Source organism: Thermobia domestica, chromosome 6 (assembly GCF_964235325.1).
Source record: "Thermobia domestica chromosome 6, izTheDome1.hap1.1, whole genome shotgun sequence".
NCBI classification, from domain to species: Eukaryota; Metazoa; Arthropoda; class Insecta; order Zygentoma; family Lepismatidae; genus Thermobia; species Thermobia domestica.
Window position 1 is genome coordinate 80,181,004 of NC_137459.1, and position 14,432 is coordinate 80,195,435.

At 35.6% G+C, this 14,432-nt stretch overlaps 1 protein-coding gene across 5 annotated transcripts in view; it reads left to right on the top strand.

Moving 5' to 3' along the window:
- The window catches only part of LOC145688072 (cell adhesion molecule Dscam1-like), a 1,774,182-nt gene that overhangs the window by 835,059 nt on the left and 924,691 nt on the right, over window positions 1-14,432 (top strand). The window lies entirely within an intron of this gene.

Consider the following 14,432-nt stretch of genomic DNA (forward strand, 5'->3'; position numbering starts at 1 on the left):
CTCCGCTACCTTTCTATTAAAACCGAAACTGGTAGAAATTTATTTCTACTTCCGGTTTCAATATTCATTTTCATAGAGCAAAAATGATGAGATATATATCGATAAGCAGTTTTCTAGAATCCATTCATCACCCTAAGAATAGATTCCGTTTCCTCCAACAACCTTTTATTTGAACGTAAGTGGTGGAAATCGACCATAACCAGTTTCAAGATGACCATAAATCAAAGACAAAAATAGCTAGCGATGAGAGGATTTCGGGAATCGATTCAACGTTAAGGAAAAATACTACCTCTGCCTCTATCTCACTACTAAAGCCGGAAGTGGTAGAAATTTACTACTATTTCCGGTTTCAATATTGGCTTTCATAGAGCAGAGATATCGAGAAGTTTTCGGGAATTCATATAGCGTCTCAAGAATAGGTTCCATTTCTTCTGCTAACCCTGTTTTCAAATCAGAATTGGTAGAAATCAACCGTTTTCGGTTTTAACATTGATCGCCATAAATTAAATTGGTAGTAAATAGCGACAGTTTTCTAAAATCGAGTGAGCATCGAAAGAAAATACCATTATCACTATATCTATCTACTGAAACTGCAAATGGTAAAACAATTGCACTCTTCTGGTTTCAGTATTGACCTACATAGAGCTCCCTCAGGCTATGTGAATAGCGTATGTGTCCTTGGCGCTGGAGACCCGGGTTCGATTCCCGGCGGGAGCTCATGTGGTTCGAATTCTTCGTTAAACTGTAGATTGACGTCTCATATAGCCTTACTGATGAAACAGAACTCTAAAATTAAATCAAAGCAAAACCAAAGCCATAGTTCAATACAGCAAAACCGATAAGTGATATCAAGAAACTTTTCTTTTAAATTAAAGTTCTCCCACGATTTTCTTCTGTCCCACAAGGCGAATATCACCAGGATGATTTACACCACACATATGCTTTTCCTGACTTCCACATTTCTTTGCCTTTGTTATTAATGTTTCGGTACAAAATGGCCTTTCGGCTCCTTCTGACATTTCGTTTTCTCAAATATTAATTAATACATTTAAATTAGTCGTCAGTTAATCAGTATGTGTGTGTAACACAGCAGCGGTCTGTTTCTGAAAACTACTGGTTTTGTAATGGGTTTTGAGAATCTATCACATATCATGAACTTTATATACTAGAATAGTAGTCAAATTCATTTCTAAGTACTATTGCTGAGATTTTTAGTTTGCCTTGCCGAAACTAAGATGAACATTCCCGTCACTTGAAAGCAACATTTTCTGAAACTTTCGTACGTCGTTAGCTCAATATGCCTCTACAGGTAACTATTCGCGGAGATGTTTACTTAGAATCAATGAAATTTTTACGGTCTATGAAGAGAGAGAAAACAAACTTTGCTCTTATCTGCTGTCAATGTGCATTCCATAGGTTTCTTTATCTTCGAGGTCTACCCGAAGTTCACCCACGTGACCTAGCGGGTGTCAGAGAATGAAATAAACCTACCTGGTTAGTCTCCTAACTGCTGTTCTACACTGTTGCAAAATGCAGACAATATCTTAAAAACTTTTACATGGAAGAAAATTAATTTTTAATTAGCGTGCTTTAATATTACCCCAGCAAGAAAAAAGTAAATCTGAACATGAAATATTAATAATAACAAACATTTGGACTAATTTTGAAATGCATAAAATAAAGAGTTTTCATAATATTTTGGAAAGAACTATACCATGTTATTATATAGGAAAATCCCATCGCATTCCAAGTGTTGGGCGCAGCCTTAAGAACTCTTCACTATGCCACTCTATGCCGACAATAAAAATATAGAGATGTCCTTATATAAACATATAGATGTTCCGTAAACATATAGAAATGTCCTTAAGGACAGGGACGTCTGGTAGGTGTAACAGGTAGGCCGGTTGCACTTGGCCCAGCTTCATAGGAGAGTGTTCTCCGCGAAAATTTCACTATCTCTAATTTATTCTTGGGATTCAAACTGATTACAAGATATGAATCATTGTCTTATGAGCGAACGAAGCGGTCGGTGTCAAATATACAAGTAGGAGGGGAGAAGACAGAACAGGTGACTGTAGGTAGTATTATTAGTGCTGCCTTCCTGAAACCTGCGCTCTCTACACAGCGCATCATTGACATATAAGCATGAATCTCCTTGTCATTCTACACAACATCTGTACAAGCACAAGTAAAGGACATCTTGATAAAAATCAACAAGGAGTAACATGAAAACGAGAGCTATCGGTTAATATTTTTCATCTCTCACCGTCTGCAAGATTTGAGTCTGTTTCCAGTCGAAATTTCTAATTCATGTATGATCAGTGTTTCCTTTCTTATTGCATGCCGTATGTAATAAGCAAATACATTACACACTCAATTAATTATAGTGTCAATGATATATGGTGTTGATTGGACAAAACACTCCAAACAATAAAGATTCGTCTTAGACTGGAGAAACAGTTATCCTTCGTTTTTCATTATCATTTGGCCATGAAACAAACACCGGGAGATATACTAACCCCGTATACAAGAGTGTAGTGTTGGGATGTATAACTCATAGGATATGATGCTTTACTTTTTAAAATTACAATACTTCCACTATGCTTCTTAAAGGTGTAATAACGAAATAACGACAACTTTTTTTTAAAGATATTTAATTAGAACAGAACGATCTACACACAGTTTGCAATCGGATCGGCATCTTTCTAGAACTTGTAGTTTCCTAGATGTCACTGTCAGAAGAATTGCTCACAAACATATACACGTCCACAATAATATAAACTTTTCTTGACCACAGACATATAAACCTAGCAGTTTAATATATAGATATTAAGGTCAAACGTGAACTAAAAGTAAGGATAGTAATAGCAAATTAAGCCTGTAAGAGGAATAAAAGTCTGTTTTGTAGGACTTTGAATAAAGAGTTGAGAAAAAAAGTATCATACAATGATTCGTATGGAGCATTGTATGGGAGAAAAAAAAATCTGGGTGTTATACAAAAATGATGAAAAACAACTGAAAGCGTTCGAAATATGGGCGTGAATGAGAATAGAGATAAGTAGATGTGTCGAGCGAAAAATGATTGAGAGAATGCTAGAAATGGTCGGCAAGAAAAGAACCATTTTAGATGTTATTGATAAAAGGAAGAGAAACTGGTTGGGACATTGACTAGAAAGAAACTGTATCATGAGGAACGTGATAGAGGGTATAGTGACAGGAAAGAGAGGAAGAAGACAAAGGAGACTACAATTAATGGACAATTAACAAAAGAGAAAATTCTTACGTGAAGACGATGAGGTTAGCGGAAGATTGTGAAGCATGGAAACTTCTCAGTTGCGGCAATTGACCTGTCAATAATGGCAGAATACCTATGACGATGATGATGCTCTTGTGACAATTTCTTACGATATTATTAATGTTGTGAAGCGAACTCGTAATGAAATATCACGATCGGTGATATGAAAATTCAAATTTTGTCCAAAATACATTATTCACGAATGTTGAGTTCTCGCCTACATCGTTTGACCGGCAATTTACTTTCGCCTCAGGACTGCAAATCGATGGGACGGGCCTGCTTAGGGATTAGTAAAGTAACGAGTAAGTACAACAATCAATTGGTTTAACAAAGAACTATCTGATTGTTCTTTCCGCACCGATAAACAATTGTTTTCTTAATCCAAAGAGTTTTAGATGCCTTGCTTAGAAATATCCACTTGAAAATAAAAATCAAAATAGCATCTAGTTTTATTTTTCTATATACCTCCATACCTATATGCTATTAAACACACAATTGAATGTTAAAGGGATATAGTATCTATATTGTTCTCTCATTTATGATTAATATCTTACGTTATTAGTTACTGTCTTGTTTTTCCTGGTATCGAGAAAAACGAAGAAGATTCTCGGCGTCCAATATCGCTCTAACACAAACCCCCTGAGAGCATAGACGAAGCGATAAAGGAGCGAATCCAAAGAGCAAACAAAGGAAAATGCTAGACAGAGGACTTCCCTCTTTTATTGAAATTTTCCCCTGCTCTAGCTTCGTTACGAGAAACGTACAACACAGTTCCAAGAGTGTTTTTTAAGATCAGAAACAAGCTGGAGTGTGGGCTGGGAGATTAGGATTTTCAATGGCTTTCGGAAGAGCCTCGTTTTTTCCTCTCTTTCTCTCTGTGCTGTAATATCAAAGAGATGAATGAAGATAAATTGGAACAAAACTCTCTTTTCTGAGATAGCCATCCATTGTGCACTCTAATCTAGACTTTTATTTGAAAATATTGTTCGTGATGGATCAGTGTTTTCCGTGTTGTAGATCTCGGCTTAACTCGATAAAAAAAAAAAAATATTTTTCACCATATTCTGATACTGTTCTTGTAATCATATGAAGTTATATACACTGCATTTATACCCACTTGTCTTTAGTTTACATAATTTATTATTCTAATGAAGTTTATGATTGCAATTAAAATGCGTTTAAGTACAATAGAGTAAACAGAATGGAGAACTTCCTCGTGGCTATATGGTTAGCGTGCGAGCGATCTAAGTTCGATTCCCAGATGAGCTCGTGTAGCTGAAATCCCACGTTAAGCTCTTGGTCCAAGTCTCATTTAACCCTCGGTGCTGAAAGAACGCTATGATCTAATCCAATCAACCAAAACAAAATGCAATGTGTCTATGGCTGAATGGTATGCACCTTGTAATTACTAGGCAATTCACTACATATAGAATATATATATATATATATATATATATATATATATATATATATATATATATATATATATATATATATATATATATATATTTATATATATATATATATAAGAAAATAGTCATCTTACCCTATTAACCTGAGCTAGTGGTTCAGCATACCTAGTTCAAGTAAATGGGCTAAACTTTCTGGTTGGGCAACACACTGAGACAAAATTGAAAAAAATAACAAAGCAGTTATAAATTATGTGAAAAAAAAAATGTTTAGTCACAACATGTTTGCATATTTCCGGTAAAGACCTTACAATTAAATAATTTGCTTGGAGGATAAGTTACTTTTAGAATATAGAAGGAAGGATGATTCCATACGATTGCAATAATAATAATAATAATAATAATAATAATAATAATAATAATAATAATAATAATAATAATAATAATTTGTTTCGAAATGTTATACGTTAAATACAATCCAGTGAAGGATCTTGTTTATTAAACATGTAGAAACATAAATATTTCTGTATAAAATCAATTTGGATGCAAAATATGCATATTATGCATAACCTGAAGTGTCATTAACCTTTTACATATACCCAAATAAAATTCATGTATAATTTTAAATAAAAGAAAGAAAAAATATCCATGATAACAAAACTAATTGCGTCAAACAGGTGTATGTTGGTTTTGATTTAAATTGGGAACAAAATAAATGAGGAATTGATTTATCTTATAAAAATCAAACCGAAGCTTCCTTAAGATCATCATGTGGCAAGTTAGGTCAAGGCAAATTAGCGTTGGGAAAGAGACACGAAAATGTTTCTACATACTTAAGTAATCCATCAAAATTTGCCGTGGAAAACCCTCCGTGCGTAATGATGAGCACAAACACACAAAAATTTACTTAGTTTGAATTTCCAATTAATGAAATATATCATGACAGCCTATTGGCGCCTGTAGAAAAGGGTCATCTGTTTTGGTTTCAATCGGCGAGAACGAGTTCCGCATCACTAGAGTATGAAGGCAGTGTCTAAACTTTCCGCTTTTCCAAAACCTAGCGACGATAACCTCTATAGAAAGCACTGCGGAGAACCGGAAGACAGATACCCGCGGAGCAACTGAGTTTGGCATTGAATCTGAAGCTTCTCTCTCTTTTTTTTCTCTTTCTGGTGCCTGTTATTCCATTCTAAATAATAACAAAAAATGAAATCTTAGAGGCTTACGTCCTATGGTTAGGACGGCTAGGCTAAAGAAGATAGTGATGATTAGAAATGAATGAAATGGCGGAATGAAAAAAAAAGTGTGAGGAAACGGGAGAATCCCGAGAAAGCCAAAGAAAAATGAAATGAAATGAAATCTTTGAGTTTTACGTCCCACGTTTATGCCGATTGAGAAAGCCAAAGAATACAGTGTTCTATCCTAAATGCACCATTATATGATATATGTTAATTTGCACATTTTTTACTTATCAATTATATACATTACTTCTTTAGTTTAAATTATTTCTTAATCAAAGTATTATCACAATATTGAATTATATGCAAACAGTGTGTTTTATATGAATAAATTATTTGGTAAAATACAATTATGCAATAAGATATGCTTATTCTCTTTAGATTTGCTGTCTTCGTATTTTATTTCCATATGGGCTTTCCCAGCTTTGCTTTCTTTTGTAGTCAGGCGGATCTTTGGATATTTATTGAGTATGAAGCTAAAACTGTTTCTTTTTAGTATTGTCTTGAAACTTGTTTTTGTACACTAATAGATAGTGAAAATAAGATTTGTATGCAACCTGTGAACTATGTCTTAATGTTATAATATCCTGCATGGTTGTGTTTACAAACATCAACCATGTGTGTCTTACTATGGAATACTATGGTTTCATACAACAGAGACAACAACAACAGCACTGGTCACATGACGACAAGGGAACAACAGCACCACCGCCTCACCTGGAGCGCTTTTAAAATAGAGAGTATTTTAAGGAAATTTATCCATCTGTGACTGGTCATCCCTCCTTTAGCTTGCTCTGGAGCTCAAGGAGATACCTATCCCAAAGCCTCTAGTTTGCTTCGGAACTGTAAGTTCCCATCTGCCCTCTTAGCTTGCTCGGAGCTATGTTGGTCATCCTAACCTCAGTCCCATAGCTTGCTTGGAGCTCTGTGAGTCTTAATCCCCTCATTGCTTGCATGTAGCATTAGGGATACCCCCCAAAGCTCTCCACCTAGCCTGCATCGGGGCTCTGTGGAGATCCTACCCTAGGCTGCTCGGACCTTAGATCACCTCTCTATTAACCCAATATTAAAGAATTTGCATTATAGTAATTACAGTGGATTTTGTAATAAAAAACAGTGATGATTATTCCTGACTGTAATTTGTTCTACTTATGCTCTACCTACAACTACACAAACAGAATTTTACAACGTACATTCATATTTAATCAATAATAATCAAAGTAGTGGTTATATTTACTAGCCTTACAATTATACGTATAAAGTGGTCATTACTTAAAAAGAATCATGGATAGAAGCTAAAATTTCTTCCAATCTCAAATTCTGTCTGCTTTCATGTCTTTTCGTTTTTTTCCTTATTTTTTTTTAAAGAGGAAGGTTGTCTGAAGGAATGACATAAAAGAGAGATGAAAAGAATCTAAAAAAAGTGAGAAAAGAACGGGAAGTTCAAAGCGAACTTATTGGAAAGTTAGAAGAGAATTCATATCTTACACCTCGGCCGCTCCCAGGCTTTCACAACTTTCAATTTGTTTGATTTCATGGGATTTCTAACCAACGTCTTAGGTGGCTTTGCAGATTATCACTTTTGCAAATACCTTCCTTTTTATGGTTTTCTGCTTACAAACGGAAGAGAATTCCAAAGTGCCACTTCCTTCCTGAATACAAAATAAGGAAAATCGGCTTTTTGAAGTTCATTTAAATTCACCAATTGAACTAACGTTAAAAATATAATTACACTCAAATACAGCTATAGAACACCAATTTTAAGATTCAATGCATCCTTCGAAATTAAATATATGATTAAACTGCTTTTGTCATCGTATAAGTACTAAATTTTCTTGACTAAAAATAGTCTGATCATAATTATAATAAATGTACGAGTACAAATTTATTCTTGATATTCTAATGCAGTGTTGTTGTTTTTTTTTTTTTTCGTTTCCTATTTTAGTTTAACCAGAACCACATCTACAAATATTTTATTAAACAGAGCAGAATAGTAATATATTTGTAATTTTGTGTGTTTATGCAATACCTTCTATAACATTACGATACTTTTTGATAGATGCAATTGCAATAAGTACTCAAAATTACCTAATTTTTAGCAGATTACAAACTAACTTTTTTTTTTACGATATCCCTACAATGGTTTGATAAATCAAATTGCTGTAAATGTAATTATAATCTTTGCATCTATTGAATGGAATGCAAATTAACATCGAAAATTCGAAAGCCATGAGAATATCCTGTGGAAATACGCCCTTACGGATCAGAGTGGAACAAAGAGAACTTGAAGAGGACGATAATTTCAAGTATGTGGGAAGTATTTTCACGATAGACTCTTACTGTACCAAAGAGATCACGTAGATAATTGCCGTAGCTAAAGAATCATTCAACAAGAAAAGATCACTATTAACTAGCAAGCTCAATATTGGACTTAAGAAGAAGTTGGCCAAGTGCTATATATGGAGCATTGGACTGTATGGTTCAGAGACTTGGAAATTACGGAAGTTAGAGAAGAAATATTTGGAGAGCTTTGGAATGTGCTGTTGGAGAAAGATACAGAAGATAAAATGGACAGAGAGAGCAACAAACGAAGAGGTTTTAAAACTGATAGGAGGGAAGAGGACACTTCTAGCCACCATTCTTCGTAGAAAGGCCAATTGGATTGGACACATCTTGCGAAGAAATTGTCTTCTTCCCACCGCCATAGAAGGAAAGATGGAAGGGAAGTGAGGGATAGGAAGAAGAACACCTCTGATCAATGATTTGAAAGATAGGAGAAAATATTGGGAGTTAAAAGAGGAAGCTCAAGATCGAAAAAAGTGGAAGAAACATTTCCATACCCAAATCTAAAAATTCAATAATAATAATAATAATAATAATAATAATAATAATAATAATAATAATAATACTAATACTAATAATAATAATAATAATAAATAAAAATAATAAATAAAAATAAAAATAAAAAATCCTCATTAGTCCCAGGACCTGCCAAAAGGCCGAATATTTAATAATAATAATAATAATCTATTGAAAACTGTCTTTGCAATTCGACGATACACTTAACTCTTTTTTTTTTTTTAAATAAGAGCTATTTTTTAGTTAAAATTCTCAGTCCTTTGTAATTTTCTTTGTATTAATTCGAAATGCGTCACAGCATGACTATAGTTTTAGACACAAAATTTCTTTGGTTTTCCATTGCCCCATCTGTTTCGTTTGCGTTACTTCTGTTGTAGAACCTCAAAAAAAAAAAAAAAAAAAAATTGATGTTTGTGACACAAAATATCCTTAGTTTGCAACACTGTATGGCAGTTATTGTATTTGTTTTCGTTTTACACGTATATTTTAAATATAAATAAAACGATGCAGTGTTATTTGAAAATAAACACTACTTTGTGCTGGATTGGCAACACTGCTAACCTTATGGTATAACATACTACCAATCAATGTCCCCCTGCCGATATTTACAGCGTACAAACATTCGACGATGTTTTTCTTTATTAGTTTAAAAAGTGACAAGAGCGTATCAATATAGATTGTTTACCTTAAAGTGTGTGCCAAGCATTGCAACCATTTCACCTCTGCGTCTGCTATATACAGAATGTTTCAAAACAACACCAACAACCTTTTGGGGGGGTGATTCTTGACAACAAGATAAGACAAACAGTATAGACCGACCTAGGTGGACAAATGCTTCCTTTCGGATTTATAGACTACCGAAAACATGAAAAAGTTAAATTTAAAGGTCCATAGTTCCAGAACTATGGGACCTATCGTAGTCTCAAGACTTTATTTAGGAGCTAGTATGTGCCTATTCAAATATCAATGTTTCAGAATCTTGTGGTACTTCCACAACAACTTTTATAGAGGGAATTTAGCTACGGGCATATAATTTGAAGCACTCACCAACTTCTTCCATAAAAATTATTGCGGAGGCACCTTAGGATTCTGAAACACGGATATTTGGATAGAATACATATTAGTTCCTAAGTGAAGTCTTGATCCCACTACGGTAGGTCCATTAGTTTTGAAACTATGGACCTTTAAAGTTCATTTTTTCATGTTTTCGTTAGCCTATAACTCGGAAAGGAAGCATTTTTGCACCCAGGTTGGTCTAAACTTTTTGTCTTACCTTGGTGTCAGGAATCGCTTCCCAAATGTTGTCGCTGTTCTTTGAAACACCCTATATATTGCAGTCTTTATAAGAATTGTGATAAATAAATTGTGTAGTTTCTTTAAATTATTTCAAGGGTTTGACCTTTTGAAAGCTAAATTAATAACTGAGGAAAAGTTATAGGTAAAGATAAAATATGTACAAAACTTATCGTAAAAATGCATTTATCGACATAAAAAATGCACTGGAATGAATGGTCCGACGTCGGTGTCGACGTGCATACTATTGACAGGTATATAACTGATTAGAATTGCAATGATCTATAACTGCTAGAATGACCACCATATTGCATTAATGTTGTCTCCATGTACTATGTTATACGGTCTGATAGGATATATAAGTGGTGTGCGCAGCGTCAAATATTTAGTGAGCAATGTGAAGGACCTCGGAGAGTGCCACGTGCTCGTGTGAGGCAATGTTACCAGCACTTGACAGATTTAGAAATGGTTTGATTGTAGGTTACATGTGGACCGGTGACTGAATTGAACAATATCCAGGCAGCTGGTGCATTCGAATGTTACAGTGGTCCGATGTTGTACTCAATTGTAGTGTAAGGAAGCCATAGGTGTCAAATTTCCAGTTGACTAAGTCTGACCACACCATGGGAGGATCGCTGCAGTGTGTGCCAAGGATCTCATATCTGCGTCTGCTATCCGTGCACCAGTAGTGGATTCACTATTTTAAGACCTCTTATCATCCCGCACTACTGGTGGTATACTATCAGCAACCGGTCTACTTAATCACTATCCCATACTTAGAATACTGTAAACGCACAACATATATGGCTTCATTAGAGTACTGAGGATTTGCTACGCTTAATTTTCAGCTATAAACTTCGGTTCAGCACTGCTGTGGATGACCATTGTTTGGGAGTATGACGGGTCGAGGCGAAAGGACACATTTTGCCAATGTTTCGGAGAGACACAACGATTTACCTCTGGCGACAAAGTGCAAAGAGCCATCGATATGACATCGCGGTAATCATTCCATACCAGTCTTTGCAAATATTTGTGGATCGAAATGCGACTCAAAAGCTGGAACAAGCAATTGTAAGTTATATACTAATTATCACATACTAAAACGCATATTTTGAGTTACGTTGAAGCAAACCCTACGGAATGAGACTTCAGGTTATTTCTGGTAGTGATTCCTGGAACTCTGACAGCACAACAGCACGTCACGGATATTTTGAATCCTCATGTGTTACGTCACATAAGGCAGTATCTTGATATCATCTAACAACAAGACAAAGCTCGTCGACACACGTCACGCATCTCTATCAACTTCCCCGATAGAATATCTGTGGGACCGATTAGGACATCAATTCCTTTCCAGTATCAATATCTAGGATAGCAAGGGCCAGTTAAATTAATTCTGACCAAACTTGCTTAAGGAGATAATACACAACTGATACCCTTCTAAACCAAATCACTGCATGCATCTAAGCCCGATGGGTTGAAACATGCTACACGTGGTGACAGCACTAATGCACTCTGTTGGCCACTCTAGGTCTCACAGATCATTGTAAGCCTAACCATTTACATACCCACCGACGTTGCAGGTATACGAAATTACGTCGCCAGCGTACACTTCCTTTCAGGCGCTTAACTTCTTTTTGTCAGTCAGTATAATTTCTTCAAAATTTTCCCGTCTTTTGTTTTAACTTGAAAATTTGACAACACTCTTTTCACTAGAATTTTAATATACTCTTTTAATATTTTAAAGCAGTGGTATTCAACTGAGAGTATGCAATGGTTTCTTAGAGGGAAACGTACAAGGGTCGTTCAAGGTTGACCGAGACTTTTATTTCTTCAGAGGAAACAGCACAAGAAGCACCAAACTATGTCAGCTTTTCAAAGTATTCTCCGTGTGCGTCGAGACACAGTTGCTATCGTTGTGGCAGCTCCCTGATTTCTTTGGAGTAGAAAGAACTTGGTTGCTGTTGTAGCCACTGGAGGACATCGTTCCCCTGTGCTTCACCTGTCGCGAATTTCTTCCCTCTCAGATGGTCTTTAAAGAGTGCAAACAAATGATAATCACTAGGGGCTAAATCTGGACTGTAGGAAGGATGGGGCAGAACTTCCGAGCGCATTTCGTACAGAGTTGCTGTTGTCACAATGGCCGTGTGAGGGTGGCATTGCCATGGAGAAAATGACATTTCCAGACAACGTCCCAGGTCTCTTCTTGCTAATGAACTTTCGTACTACACCACTCAACAATGTGGAGTAATATTGGGAATTAATTGTGCTCCCTTTGTCCAGAAAGTACACATGGATAACATTCTTCATGTTCCAGAAGACATCCTTCATTTGTCACCAGCTCCCGTCCATCGCGAAACTGTTCACGCCATTCGTACACTCTTGTCCGTGACAGCATTTGTTCACCATACACTGCTTGCAATCTTCTGAAAATCTCAGCTGGTTTAACTTTCTCCTTCACAAGAAATTCGATTACACACCGCTGCTCCACAGCCACAGACACACTGCTTGCCGCCATGTTCGCTGCAACTGCTGCGCATGCGCCAAATACGTCATGCCGGGCGTTAGTTACTCGAGAAGGAATACATTACGTCACCCGCAAGTTTCATCATGATCCAGGTATTCGTCGACTATTTACGTACGAAAATCCCCGTCAACCTTGAACGACCCTTGTAAAATTTAAAATAATGAAAAGCAAGTAAATATGATACATCAAATATGAAAGGAAAAGTGTATCCAGTGTCGTGAAGAGGTATAATGGTGAAAGTTAGAAGAAATATTTCTAAAATTAATAGTACTATGCCTCAATAGTAAAATGCAAATCATACTTCACGAATTGTTATGTATTTTTGTTCAAACCAGATAAAATGTGATGTCAGCACTTCCTTTAGCAATACTACTTTATACTGCCAAAGTGTAATATTCCATCCATTACTTCTACTGAAATCGTAATATATTTTGACTGTCTTTGAATTCTTATAAAAGTCCGCTTTCTCCGGAAATCTACAAGGAGCACAGCCAATGTATATAATGTGACGGGATATCAAGTCTTATCGGGAGAAAAGAGAAAGTTCATTTCCGTCTTTCCTTTGATTTCATTGTTTCCTTTAGATATGTCACGGAAATTCTATTCTGTCAGGCAAACTTGGAGCTCTATATCCATTCGTATCTCGGCTTTTTTTCTTTGACTTAGATTTTTTTTTTTTGCATATACTGGTACAAATTGTTACTTTTGTTGAGCAGGATTGCTTTCAGTTGTTACAACGTGCATTGGAAGAGATCAAAGGTTTTAATTCTATTATATATGAGAAAGCTATTTCACGTAGCCCTTCAAGTATGTCAACATGTCTCTGTTTAAAGATAATTATATATGTGATTCAAGAGATCGTTATTTACTTAAATCAACATTCATTACATGTATTTCCTTGAGTACAGATCTTCTAAATTATGCCTAATGGTTAATTGAACAATTTCAATAAGATTTTGGCATTAGATCATATAGAATATAATAATACTTTAAATTTAGAAGATGGTGAAATTATATTTTTTCAATATACTATATGTGAATACTATAACATTGATAATATGTGATAGAAGTATTTTTCATACCTGAAGAAAGAAAACTTGTAATCCTTAGAAAGTAAAAGGATACAGTACATACTGTATATCACATATTTTGATGAAGTTCAACGTTTTAAAGAATTAAGATTTAGCATCTATTTTTTGAGTTTTCGGCATCTATGGCCACGTTAGCCCGTCACGTTTTGAGAGATGACGTCACTCGGCGAGCACACTATTCGGGGAAGGGGAAGGAAGGTAGCAGTATGGGACCCTTATGTTAGGACCACCCCGGCAATTGCCTAGTGTGAATGAGGAAAAACCCACGAAAACCTGATTCAGGATAAAACTTTTTTACGCTTTTTCGACCGAATGTCCCCACCGGGAATCGAACCCGTGGCCGCTAGCACCAAAAGCAAGCGTTAGCGACTATCACTGAAGAATTGTTTCTACGTGATTGATCAGATATGGGTTAACGCTTCAAGCCCATATTTCCGTGAACAAGTATCAAACATATTTATGATTGTCAGTGTTCTCTTTATTTAGAATTAGGCACACAGTTAATAAATGTTATAGCAAAATCGCTTACTTACTCTTCACTGCTACGTTTGTAACATGATGACTTAAACTAGCTATTTGCTGGTAAGATAACAGTTCAAATGAAATATATAACACAATATTAGGTGTTCATGCGTTGATTGATTTGCATCAACGCCATTTTTAAGCATCCATCGAACGGCTAATAGAACGAGTTCTACAATTTAAGGTGGGATCTGGACC